Here is a 13,470-nt window from a genome sequence, read left to right on the forward strand (position 1 = left end):
CTGGCTCCAGCCTTGAAAGAGGGATAGAATAGGGCAAATATGCTGACCCTGTCTCATCTAGAAAGTTTCAATCTAGGTATTGAAACTGCTATGAAGCAATTGGCCTCTTCCAAAATACGGATGTCTCGCAACTCTAACAAACCTTACCAACCCTGGTTCACTAAAGATCTTAAATATCTTCAGAGGGAGTACCGCCAACAAGAGCGTCGTTTGAAATCTAATCCTTCTCCTGAGGAGAAAGATCATTTGAAATCAGCTCTTAAAAACTATAAATTAAAAAGCTTCAAAGCTAAATATGTTTTTTATACTCTCAGAATTAAAGAGGCCTCTAATGCTCCTAGAGAGTTTTTTTAAAGTAATTAAGACTCCATCTTCCTCCTCTACGCCATCTGAATTAACAAATTCTCAAGACTTTTGTGACAAGGTAGCTAATCATTTCAAAAACAAAATTTTACAAATTCACACTAACTTTACTACTCATGAAGAATCTGGGGGTTTGCCCGCTACGACCAACTTGGATTCCAATGATACCTATACGATCCTTGATAATTTTTCACCTCCTTCTCAGGATCACATTCAAAAGCTGATTGCTGAAATCAAATCAGGGTCCCCTTTGGACCCCTGTCCCCCTTGAATTTTTCAACTGGCCCCGGCACTCTTTTCTCAAGCTATAGCCCCCATCTTTCAGGAGGTTCTCTCACTAGGGATATACCCTGCCTCCTGAAAAGAAACAACTGTTATCCCCCAGAAGAAAAAGCCTAATGGTGATAATCTAGACTTAAGTAACCTATGTCCGATTGCCCGCTTCTCTTTTCTGTCTAAAATCTTTGAAAAGTACATTAACAAGGAACTCACTAAATTCCTAACAAAGAAGGGAGTATTAGACCCTTCTCAACATGGCTTTAGATCATCTCACAACACGGAGTCCGCCCTTATCTCATCCTCGGATTCCATCCGGAGAATGGTGGACAAAGGACAAGGGGCCATCTTAATTTTATTGGATTTGTCAGCGGAGTTTGATACCATTTCTCCTCAAATTTTATTAGCCCGTCTCTTTCAAGCAGGCATCAGAGATCAGGCGCTTACGCTATTGGAGTCCTTCCTGACTGATAGATGGACCACGGTTAGCTGCAGCAATTTTAGATCCACGGCCTATCTCTTACCCTGCGGGGTACCTCAGGGCTCTTCATTAAGCCCTACCCTGTTTAATGTATATGTTGCCCCGCTGGCCAACCTGATTCGGTCGTTTGGATTTCTCCCCACATCTTACGCTGATGATACTCAGTTAATTATTCCAGTGAACAAAAATTGGGAAGAAGCGGCCGATCACTGTAATAATTGCATGCAAGCAATTAACAATTGGATGACGACCAATTGGCTGAAACTTAACAGTGCCAAGACCGAGATCTTGTGTTTCGGTTCTGGCATCGAGCGATGGAACTCCCGGTGGTGGCCAGCCGACTGTGGGGCTCTCCCAGCCCCCTCTACTGCTAGCAGGAATCTAGGGATCGTTTTTGATGATCACCTATCTTTCAAATACCAGGTGAACTCCACTGTTTCTACGTGCCTGTGGACCCTAAAAATGTTGCGGAAAGTTTTCCCTTACCTCCAGCAGGAATGGAGAATCATAGTCACCTTAGCCTTGGTCATTTCCAAGATGGACTATTGTAATGCCCTTTTTTTGCAATCTAGACAGCGTTTCCTTGAAAAAGCTACAGTTAATCCAGAATATGGCAGCCAGATCCATTCTTAATCTACCTCGTTCTGCCTCTGCCACAAATAGTCTCAAACAACTACAGTGGCTCCCGGTGGCCCAACGCATCACCTTTAAAACACTTTGTATGACCCATAAAGGGGTCCATGGCATCGGCCCCCATTACCTGGTCTTGAGACTCTGTTGGTATAGACCCCGGAGTCACCTCAGGTCTCTCGAGGCTTTTAGAATTCAGGTACCACGTACCCATAAAGCTAGATGGGGGGGGAGGGGGCGGACAAGGCCTTTACTGCAGCCGCAGCGAATTGCTGGAATGCTCTCCCTCCGCATCTCAGAAAGGAATCTAGCTATCCGAGTTTCAGGAAATTGATTAAAACCTGGCTCTTCGCGCTAGTTGCTGGTTGTTTCTTCTTTCTCCTTCGGTACAACGCTTTCACCTCTATTCCAGCGCTTCGATGCTCTCAGGAGCCGGAATGCGCTTTATAAATACCTCCTACATACATACATATCACTGTTTAATGCATTTTGGAAAGGAGGTTAGTAACAAAACAAATGGATGAGTGCTTTCTGGATAGACAAATCGGCTGAAAAAGAAATATGATTTTGAAAAAAAAAAAACTGGTCTTTTGAAGTGGTTAAAAATTAATTTGTTTCTGAAATACAAATATTAAATAAGGTGCTTTGCAAGTCAGCTATTTTTTCTGCCAGTTTTCTTTGTTCAAAGTGTTTCTGTTAGCATGACTCATTTTAACCTAGAGCATTAGCTGCCTTTTGTTAACACACTGACAACATGGCATTTAATTTGAAAGTTTTTTAATTCTGGAAATGATCTTTGCACTGCTAATATTTCTGAAGAATTTTCAGATTTTTACAGGATAGCTAATGTGGAAGTGAAATAGTTCTTCTTATGACATTTCTTTTCCAAATCAAAAAGGAGTAGAAATTCTTCAATTCAACTGTCAGTCTATTTAGTTTTCTGTATTTATCTTGAAATTAACCCATTTTAGGAAAGAAAAAAGTGTGTTGCTTTTTTGAAAAAGTATTTAAAGCAATATATGGAGCATTCCACAGAAATATCCGGCATACAATTCACCCCATATTTACGATGTTCAAGAACACCCAGATGAGATTACAGCCCTATGCAGAGTACATGACAGGTTTTTAATATATTGACACATAACGCATTCATGGTTTCGTGTCAAAAGAATCCTAAGGGGCTTGAGAGTTTTTTAAAGAATTTTCTTCAGCGTAAAAGTGTTGCTAAGAACATAATTTACGGAAAAAAAGGCAGAACCAATTTGGCCTCTCTGCAACTTCCAGCGCTCTTAGAAGAAAATATACTAACTCTCTCCTCCAAGGTTTTTTTTTTTTTTGTTTGTGTGTCTCATAGCTTTTTTTCTGATGGGAGCCACCCTGTCCTGCTAGTAAATCCCTTGCATTCTTTAACTGAAAGGCCCATACATATAGTTGAATGTCATGGAGGGCAATCCCTCCTTTAACATGCTTCCTTCAAAGTTTTTTCCTTGCAAACTTGATCCCCTTAGGGGCCCAGATAATGCTATCTATTCTTGCTTGAAGACCTTGTATCCTCTTTTTCCTTAAACTCTAACAGGATCATATTGAAAGAAAAGTAAGTTTAGGAAGAATAAACATCTTTACTAAATTCACCCTTCCATATAAGGTCAAAGGTAGATGTGCCCAACTTAATAGAAGTTTAGCTATTTCTTGTGCAACAGATTTCAGATTTACTAAAGCAATATCTTCCAAAGATTTGCAGATCTTAACACCGAGAAAATGTATCTCCTCTTTTATTAATCTATGTTGTATATTCATATTCCATGTCATTATCTCTGTCTGACATATTAACAGCATATCCGGACACCTGACCAAAATCACATGTTATCATCTCAAATCTACCTAGCACAGATGGGAGGTCTTCCGTGAAGATCATAATATCATCAGCATACAGGGAAATTTTTTTCTCCCAACCCATATAGACAAATGGCTTAATCAGAGAATCTTTTTTAATCATAAGGGCCAATGGCTCTATGTATAAATCAAATAATAACGGAGAGAGAGGACAACCCTGCCTAGTCCCTCTGGTAATAGAAAAGTAATCAGTTACATTTTCGTTTATTAACAATCTCGCCGACGGGGTATTGTAAATACTTTTTAGAACCCCACAAAATTTTGGTCCAAAATTTTAATGTGTTAGAATAGATCAAACGCTTTTGTGACGTTTAAAGTTATAACTGCCAGAGGTAGTTTGAATGCCCTTGCTTAATCAATTGCCCCTATCAATTCATGGGAAAGTTGATGCATATATCTACTCTTCAAAAAACCCTTCTGGTCATCCTGAGTCAAAGGTGCCATACTTCTCCCCAATCTGTTGGCCAAAATACTAGTTTTTTTTATAATCATCATTTAGTAAAGAAATTGGCCTATATGATTCACAAATTAAAAGGTCTTTCCCAGGTTTTAAAATATTCTTAATTATTGCTTAATTCCAGGATATTGGGAGACAAGATTCTCCCCTCCAAATAAGATCAAAGAGGTCTTTGAGAACTGGAGTTAGAACGCCATGTAGTTTTGCATAAAATTCAGCAGGTAAGCCGTCAGGCCCACCTGCTTTCCCCTTATTACTTTTAGAAATAGCCTGTGCTACCTCGTCCTCTAAAAATTCTTCTTCCAATAATGCCTGCCCTTCATCGTCAAGTTTTTCCATCCTTAATTCTTCTACATCTGGCAACCTAGCCTCCACTGTATCTGATAAGTCTTCTGTATACAAAACTTCAAAAAAGCTCATAAATGCTTTCTGAATCTCTGAAGGATCCCTTAAAATAGCCCCTGTAGTGGGGTCTCATCTCTGAAATCTCATTCCTAGCAAAATCTGATTCTGCTTTCCATGCCAACAACTTTCCCACGCTCTCACAATAATCCAAAATTTCCAAATTTACTTGCCTACCACCTTTTCTTTACTCGTGCTTCTATTACTGCTAGCAATGAAGCCAGTTTAGACAGCAGCTCAAGTAATATTGAGTCATTATTCTTCCCCTCAAGCTGTAATTTCACTAGCTTCCCTTCTAAACTCCCTAAGTCGTTCTCAAGATTCTGAATTTCCTTCCTATATTCCCTATTTCTCTGAGCAGAAATACTAAACAAAATCCCCCTTATAAAGGCTTTATAAGAATCCCATACCACATGGGGGGAGGCCGAATTCAAATTGAGTTAAAAAAAAACACTGTTTCACTCGACAGGCGCTCAAAGACTTTACTATCGTTGAGAAGAGAGCGATCAAACATCCATCTTCTTGCTAATCGTGACCCTGCCTCCTCCAAAGTCAACATTACTGCAGCATGATCAGAGAGGTGAGCTGGGATATGTTGGACGTCCACCGCGGACGCCCTAAGTGACTTAGCTAATAAAAAGTAGTCTATCCTGGAATGATGTTTATATTTTTTATTATGAAAGGTAAAGCTACGAGAGCGTCCGTGAGACTCTCTCCAGATGTCTGTCAACGCATAGTGCTCCATCATTATCTTAATATACGCTGACGACTTCTGACATCCAGGCGCTTTACTTCCAGTGGACTTATCTAATACATGATTTAATACTGCGTTAAAATCACCAGCCATTATAATTGGGTGCTGGGCATCCGACAGCTCATTACATACTTCCTGCAATGATGTTGTCTCTTCCAAATTTGGGCCATAATAAGATACTAAAGTATAGAAAACTTTGTTAACCCTAATATCTGCCATAACCCATCTACCTTTCAAATCCATCTTAGAACACAGGATAGAAGCATTAAAAGCACTTTTCACCAAAATCACAACCCCTTTAGAATGTGACTTATTGCTCGAACAAACCATTTGCTTAACCCAGGTCAGGGATTTAAAGATCTCATGGGCTTCTACAGCTGCTACATAGGATTCTTGCAGCATTAGAATCTGAGCTGGGGAATCCCTGATATATTGTAAATATATCATTCCTTCTTTGCCTAACCCCCAATCCATTCACATTCCAAGAGAGAATTTGAAAACTACCTCCAGCCATTTCTGCTCTTTTTTTTTTTTTTTTTTTTTTTTTTTTTTTTTTTTTAAGTCTTACGGACTTCCTTATGAACATTATTGCCGGCCGGGCCACCTTAATGAGGTACACATTTTTCCTTTCCCTGACTTCCCTCCCCCCCTCCAAAAATCCCCACCCCATTTTCCGAAACCCCCTCAAGCCCCCACCATGGGGAACCCCCTCTATCTTTACTAGCTGTTAAGCCTTTTGGTGCTGCTTAGCCTCTTCATCATACTATCAAAAACCTAACGCGATTAAGAGCAGAGAGAGAGAAGACCGGGCTTAAAGTCAAGTATAATTTTAGCCTTCTTTGAATCTGTCCAGTAGTGAGTCTGCTTCCTGAACATCCCGTAAGTTATACAATTTGTTATTTCTCATCACTCTCAGGGTCGCCGGAAATTTTAGTTGGGCTCCTAACTTCTTAAAGTCCACCATCCTCTTACCTAACTCCCACTGTCTATTAGAGGTGGTGCGAGAAACATCAGATCTAATCTCAAAGGAATAACCTTTTTCCGTTAGTGTTCTAATTTTTAGGGCGTTTAAGAGGATTTTCTCCTTAATTGTACAGGTAAAAAAGTTCACCATTATCCTCCTAGGTTTGGTCCTATTTGGTGGCTTCCGGAAGGGATCCCTATGATCACGCTGCATATCTTTAATTAGTACATCCTCTTGCCCATTCCAAACCCCACTTTGTTTCAAAAGATCTACCACAAGAACTCTAACATCATCTCCTCCAGCCCCTTCCGGGACATTCGTTATTTTAATGTTTTCCTTCTCGCATGGTTCTCCAAAATTTCCAATCTCTCAGACTTCTGGTTTCCCATAAGTTTCAGTGTGTCAATTTCTCTAGTATGTTTCTCTACTGTTTCATTTAGCTGGTCTACTTGTTTTTCCAAAACCTGGGTTCTTTGAGTTAATAAGTCCATCTTATTAGCCAGGGCCTCACATACTTTCTGAATTCCCTTCTGATTTGTCTGAGAAACCAAGAAACCCTGCCTAACTTCATTCGATAAGGAGTGCAGTAAGGATTTCAGAGAGTTTGACTGGCCGGACAGCTAATTTATTTCTTCCAACAGCTCTCGCTGAGATTCAGATGAGTCTCCTATTAAATTTCCTGAGGTAGCATTCACCAACGGGGGTGGGGTTTCTTCTCCTATACAGAGTAGGGACTGCACCAGCCTGCCCGACCCTGCCGCCCCCCACTTTTGTACCTGGGGAGAGTATAGACCGAGATAGAGAAATGGACTGAGGCAAATTTATTTGCCCTCCCTCCTCACAATCACTTTGCGAGATTCCGTTTGCGTCCACAGCCAAGAGGGTGGGGGGGAAGGAGAAATAGCCATGGTGGCAGCTACGTTCTATGCCTTAAAATAAGACCTGAGAGAGGGCGTAATTCTTCGCTGCTGAGGGTGGGGATAACTGCTTTTTTCTTCCGCAAATTTTCATTTTCTGTGACAAGCAAATTACTCCCTTCCGTGAAATAAGTAAAGTATTCTTAGTAATGTCTTCGACTGGACCCACCACCACACTATCTTCTTCACATCGAAAAAAAAAAAAAAAAAAAAAAAAAACTGTCTTCCTGGAGGAGCCCTCCCTCCTTTCCCAGAACTAGGGAAGAAGGGGTCCCCCTCTCCAGGACCTTCAAAGCATTCAGACCTGTGATGCCCCCACCCTCCTCCCAGTACCTGTGAAGTGGTGTCCGTGTTGCTTTGGAAGTCACTTTGAGGATCAGGCTCCCCCCGTGCTTGTAGAAAGGAAAGGGATTCCTTCCCTCTTTCAAGAGGCAGCGTCTCTCTCCATGAGCTCTTCAAGCTTCCCTGATGACTTGTGCTGCCTCTACAGAGAATACCCCCAGGCGCGCCTCTCAGCACGACCCTGGAGGTGAGAGTTCTGACTCTCCTTACTTCGAGAGTGGCACGCTCCAGGTTGCCGCCGCTTTCCCTCGCTGTCTCTGCTTCTTTCGATGTTGGTGTCCCGACCCGAGTCAGGATGCATTCGAGTGGCCTGGTCCGCGGCAACATGTACTGCTGGTAAGGTAAGGTGCTGCCGTAAAGAAGGGAGCACTTCTCGGTCGTTCTTTCTCTGCTCTGCTGCTTGGGCTAGTGCAGCGCCGCGACTAGACTAGAAGTGTCCATGCTGCTGGTCGCTAGCCGCCATGTTCCCCACCATTCTCTCTCCCCCAAGGTTGAAAACCTCAAGTTCTATTTTGCTTCCAACATGATTATAGGCCCAAGTAGGCACGGTAGTGGGAAGCTGCTTCCACCACCTCGCTAAACATAAACACATTCTGACACTTCTTTCAACCTGTTATAAGGCTTTGGTATTGCAACAGAATCAACGACAAACTGGAAAATAATCTTAATGCAGGATTTCTGCACTTGCCAAGGGCTCAATATGTCTAATATTGGGTCTGGGAAAGAGAGGGGATGTCTCACAGACCAGAAGTTCCTTGCATTGACTCCAGGTGAACAACAGGCTCCATAAACTGGCCTCTCTCTACCCAACAAAGGGGATTTCTCCATAATGGCAACAACAGGATCCAATAAACTAGGACAGGAGGCTAGTAATTTCTTGCTTCCAGTTGAAAAACAAGAGTCAGCAAGGCTATCTCCTATTAAGGGTGCATATTTTTCTGAGTCATTTCAGCAAGATAACAGGGTACATTTCCAAATAATCTTTTAAAGAGCATCTTAAAATCGACCTGTTTATGTAACCTATTTCAAGGACACAGACAGAGACCAATAATTGTAGTGTGCATAATGCAAATTGATTGATTCATTTAGAAAATGCACACCTAGATAGAATATTTCTGAAATCATCCAATTTATTACACAAATACATTCATGAAACTATTTTATAAAATATGCTATAGATCCCCAGGCATCACGGTGAGGAAGTCCAGTGACTAATGGGAGACCCAACCACAGAATTCAAAGTTGCCTATTTTTCAGGTCCAGAGTAAGAGAACCACCCAAGCCATAGTGGGCTATCTAATGTTTATGTAGGGTCACTGGTCTGCCTCATCAAATCCTTTGGTTTCTTCTCCCATACATCCTAAGCAGACGACACTTAGATCATAGTCTAACTCTGCAGCAATGATGATAATACAGGTAACAGATTTCATAACTGTATGCTGACAGTTAGTGATTGGGTGAATCATAATTGCTTGAAACTAAGCTCTGGGAAGACTGAGGTCCTTCTGTTCGGCAAGGTCTCTTTTTGGTCCCCATCTTGTTGGCCTCAAGAGTTTGGAACTTTCCCATTACGATCTAGGAAGGTAACAAATGCTGATGTCACTAAGGAAAGCAAGCTTGCATATGGTGATCAAATCAATGCCACTATTTCTTTCTCCTTCTGTACACTAAATATAGTGAAGAAAATCCTTCCTAACATTCCATATGATTTGCAAAAAACTTGTGATAGCCTTAGTTTGGTGTAAATTAGACTACTGCAATGGTCTCCACTTGAACATGCAACAGCAGTTTGTTATCAAGCTCTAAACTCTCTTGAATGTGGTGGCACGCATGTTGTTAGGGATCCCTAAATTTCAATCTGAAACGCACGCCTTGCAAAATCTTCACTAGCTACCGATCAAAGAGAGGATTAGCATTAAATCCTTATGCCTTACTTACAAAGCACTTCATGATATAGGCCCAGAATATCTTAAAGACAGCCTTTAGTGGTACTATCCTAACTGGTGCCAAAAATGTTGTTGTCCCTAAATGCAAACGCACCTTATGGGTCAGGGGAAGCTTTGTGGTGTGTGCCTCTAAATTGTGGAACACTTTCGCTCTGCACATTAAATCCATGATCGATCTTCTATCCTTTAGTAAGGCTTTAAAAATCTTGCTCTTCAATAATTAGTAGGGCTTTCAAATGTTTGTGACAATGGCAGCATCAAGACACCTCCAGGTATTCATGCACTTTAAAAGTACCTATAACATAACATAACATAGTAGGCCGCTGGGGGGGGGGCGGAGAATAAAGCAACTTCTATTTACAAAATCCAAAAGTGTTAAAAACAACAACAACAAAATGAAGACATTTTTGTTCTGCAAAATAAAAGATACTTGTATGATGTTTAGGATTTATGTACCCGCATCTGGCAATCAGTTTGTAAACTGGAGGTCCAGGTTTGAGTCACATCAGGCCAACACAGTCTTCAACCTTCCCAGGACAATAAATGGGTGCCACTGAACGTAGAATATATTTATGGTTTCTAACACCAGATAACCTTGTGCCACAAAGCTATTTAACCTGTTTGTTGCTTTAACATTAAACATTGTTTACCACATTTCAGGCTTTATTTCAGTGCACTCTGCATTCTCAATATGTAGAAATTATTGAATTTGACCTGTCTTGAGCACCCCACCATATACTACACATTAAATAAATTACATTTCCAGTGGTATTCAGCTGGGAGAGAGTATGCTCAGCTTACTGTATCCCCAAGCAGGCAAGAAAATGTTTGTTGTGCAAATGTGTCTTGCAAAACAGCCTAAATTTTTATTCTTCCCAGAGGGGTAGAGATAGGAGATGCTGAGTGAACTAGCCCATTCATTATAATCGAAAGATATTGTCCTACTTTCCTGGGCTAGATGCTCAGGGCTGAATCAAAGACAGGACAAAGAAGACTTATTGTCTGGCCATGCACAAGCTCAATTATTTAGCAATCTTGATTTCATAAAAGCAAACTGTGGCTAGCAGGTGCTTTGAAAGATACACCCCCAACCCACCCTATTTTACCCTGCACACCACCAGGTTTGTCCCAAGACAAGCAATAATACGTTACGATTACATGGAACTGTTCTTATTGCTTAAAATTCTCCTCATGAAGTTAATGAGCCCAAGAAATACTTTCGGATGACATGGTGCCTATAAGGACTTATCTGCCACAATAAAAGCAAGCAGAAGAAAATGGTGGAGCCACATGATGCATCCACACTAAACATCCCCTAGCTACCAGAAGAGTTGACACTGAACACTGACTAGGCAACAGTATCGTTAATGTTGAAAACTCACGGAACGCCCACTGAACTGAACAGGTGCTCCATGGACTGGGTCTCAACTGTTATGACATACGTGTGAGATTTTGATAAGTTAACAGCGCGAAGTCTTAGGCAGAGGTTAAGCAACCTTCAGCAAAAAGCTACAATGATGAGACTGGCAAAAGGGCCAGTAGTTTTTCTATGGCAAAAGTGACATGTTGCATGAGAACCTGGATTGAACTGCCCTTTTCTTTTTTACTAAGGCAATGTCTAAGGGAATTCCTTGCTTTGGTGATGGTACAATATGGTTCCTCTTCTAATAGAGAGGAAACCAATAAAATGCATTCAATCTATCGTCAGTTCCTTTTCAATACGAAGCATAAGGGTTCATTTCACTTTTCTTGACTCTTAAAATAAGCAATCAAGAAAAAATATAAGAAAATTAGAGTGCACTTAAAAAGTGACTATGAAAAATTTAGGAAGCATGTAGTTGTGAATATGGAACACAATTACCAGAGTATTCATAAAATGATTTCCTTTTACAAATAAATTATAGTCAGGAGTCATTTTATTCCAAATACACAACCCTCAAGCACTGCCACCGAATGATGCATCGAACAGTTTGGAAATGTATATATCTTCATCATCATTTAGAGCTCGAATCTTCTAAATGTATTTACTACCCTCCAAAATTTATTTTGAATCATGTTTACGATAAAGTGTATCTTACTGTCTGTAGCACACGAAAAAACACACTGGATTGCTTGTATGAGTTAACTTACGAGGGACATATTAGTAAACAAAAACAATCCATGAGCATCCTTTGCACATTTTTTGAAGGGATATGTCACCTAACTCAGAACCTGCCAATTTTGAGAATAGCCATTAATCTTGTTTCTGTACTGACCCAGTACCATTTTTTCAACTGCATAAGAATGCAAGTAAAAATGTAAACTGCTAGGCTCGCTTAATTGTGCATCCACGAGACATAGTACCCACTCCAAATAAACAAGTTATCTCACCGGGCCACGCTTGCCACGGTCTATCTAGACAGTCAACAATGATTATCAGCTGACTTTCTAAGCATTACGGTCCTCATTTTGAGAGTCTTTGGAGGCAGTTTTACTGATGCAGTAATTATGTTCTTGCAATGGGAACACTTGGTGGTGCCACCCTATTAGGTCCCGTAAATGGGGAAATAACTCGAGTTTCCACTCATTTGTGCAGCCCCCCACCAGCAACAGATTGTATAAAGGGCATTCTTCCCATACAGTGATGCAGTATGGCTGAAATTAACATAAGGGACTGATGATAAATGTGACAGTGTTTAATCTGATCACATTTTTGTCACTCAATGACGGCCGCGGAATATACAATTGGCACGTCAATATTAAACGAAGATTCTAACTTTTTACAATATTTTATTTGAAATCCAAGTGGGTCATTTCCCAGATCCCAACAATCATAAAACAATAACACGTTCATTTATCAATGGCCATTATCACGTGAACATATTTGAAAAAAAATCCTTAACAAGGGGAATTATCTTTAACATTTCGATTTCAGTAATGCTATTAAAGGGACGTTCGGTAACTCTACCGCGTTCTGCATGTACATTTTCAACCGAGTTGCCCATTAAAAGGTTTGTTAGTAGAAGCTGTATCTACGATAACAGGAAGCTGCGATTTATATACTAGCATCCAAAAAGATGGTAGAATTTTAACCCGAAGCAAAACGCCCTTTACCAAGTTATCGTGCACAAAAGAGAAACTGATCCCTAAATTAATAAGCACCCCCTCTCCCCCTCCCCAAACAGGGAAAGGAAAGTGATGAGGCAATGTCAGCCAAGTGTGCCTCAGCAGAGCGCACCTCGGCAGCCCTGTCACACAAGCCGGCGCAGGAGTCTCCTAGAGAAGCCTGCGTACACCCCTCACTCCACAGCTTTTGTTATGCGATGTGGATTCTGACCTCACATATGCCGATCTATGACCGATGCCGGCGTATCTGAAGGAAAGCCCCACAGTGGATCAGAGTGGTAGTCGGACATTTGTCCCGGTGGCCCACTTGCAGGCCGCCTCCCTTTGCCGGATACTCCCACGAGTTGTGAGAGAGCTAAAAGGCCGTGTGAGATAGACTGCCGCCTCCCAGGTCCCGTCGACCGCTTACCGGGCCGCTGGTGCCTGCACCCCCGCTGCCGGATGCCGCCGCCTGTTCCTCTCTTGTGTCCTGCGGCCTCTACAACAAAAGCAGCTCCTCCGTCGTCCCAGCGGCCGCCATATTCCTCCGACCGCTGCCACAGAGCGCGCGCGAGGCACCTCGGGATATGTGGTCCCCCCAGAAACACGGAGTTGTTGCGGCGTCTGAGCACTAAACTGTACTCTGAGTGAAAACCCGGGGACGCTAAAAGAATCTCAGTGCCCCAGGGGTACCGATGACACACGCGAATTCTATTTAAGAACTAGAATGCTAACATACAGATCTGCTGACGGAACAAAAGAGATCGCCAGGTTGCTTGAATAGAAGCAGTGGAATGTTAAATTCTTAGAAGGAATATCGACTACATAACTTCTAAATAAATATGAAATAAGAAATAAATTCATAAACCCTTAAATAAACAATAAAATAATATATAATAATATCATATAATATAATACAATAAAATAGCTAAATAATAGATAAATAATTAAAAAGGAATAG

At 41.3% G+C, this 13,470-nt stretch overlaps 1 protein-coding gene across 1 annotated transcript in view; it reads right to left on the reverse strand.

The window, feature by feature from the left end:
• The window catches only part of SCAF1 (SR-related CTD associated factor 1), a 210,647-nt gene extending 197,465 nt beyond the window's left edge, over window positions 1-13,182 (reverse strand). The window contains exon 1 of the mRNA XM_069200969.1: window positions 12,940-13,182. The gene's annotated coding sequence lies outside the window, so the exon portion shown is untranslated. The remainder of the gene's footprint in view (window positions 1-12,939) is intronic.
• Between the last annotated feature and the right edge of the window lie 288 nt (window positions 13,183-13,470).

The sequence above is a fragment of the Pleurodeles waltl genome, chromosome 7 (genome assembly GCF_031143425.1).
Source record: "Pleurodeles waltl isolate 20211129_DDA chromosome 7, aPleWal1.hap1.20221129, whole genome shotgun sequence".
Taxonomy (NCBI): Eukaryota; Metazoa; Chordata; class Amphibia; order Caudata; family Salamandridae; genus Pleurodeles; species Pleurodeles waltl.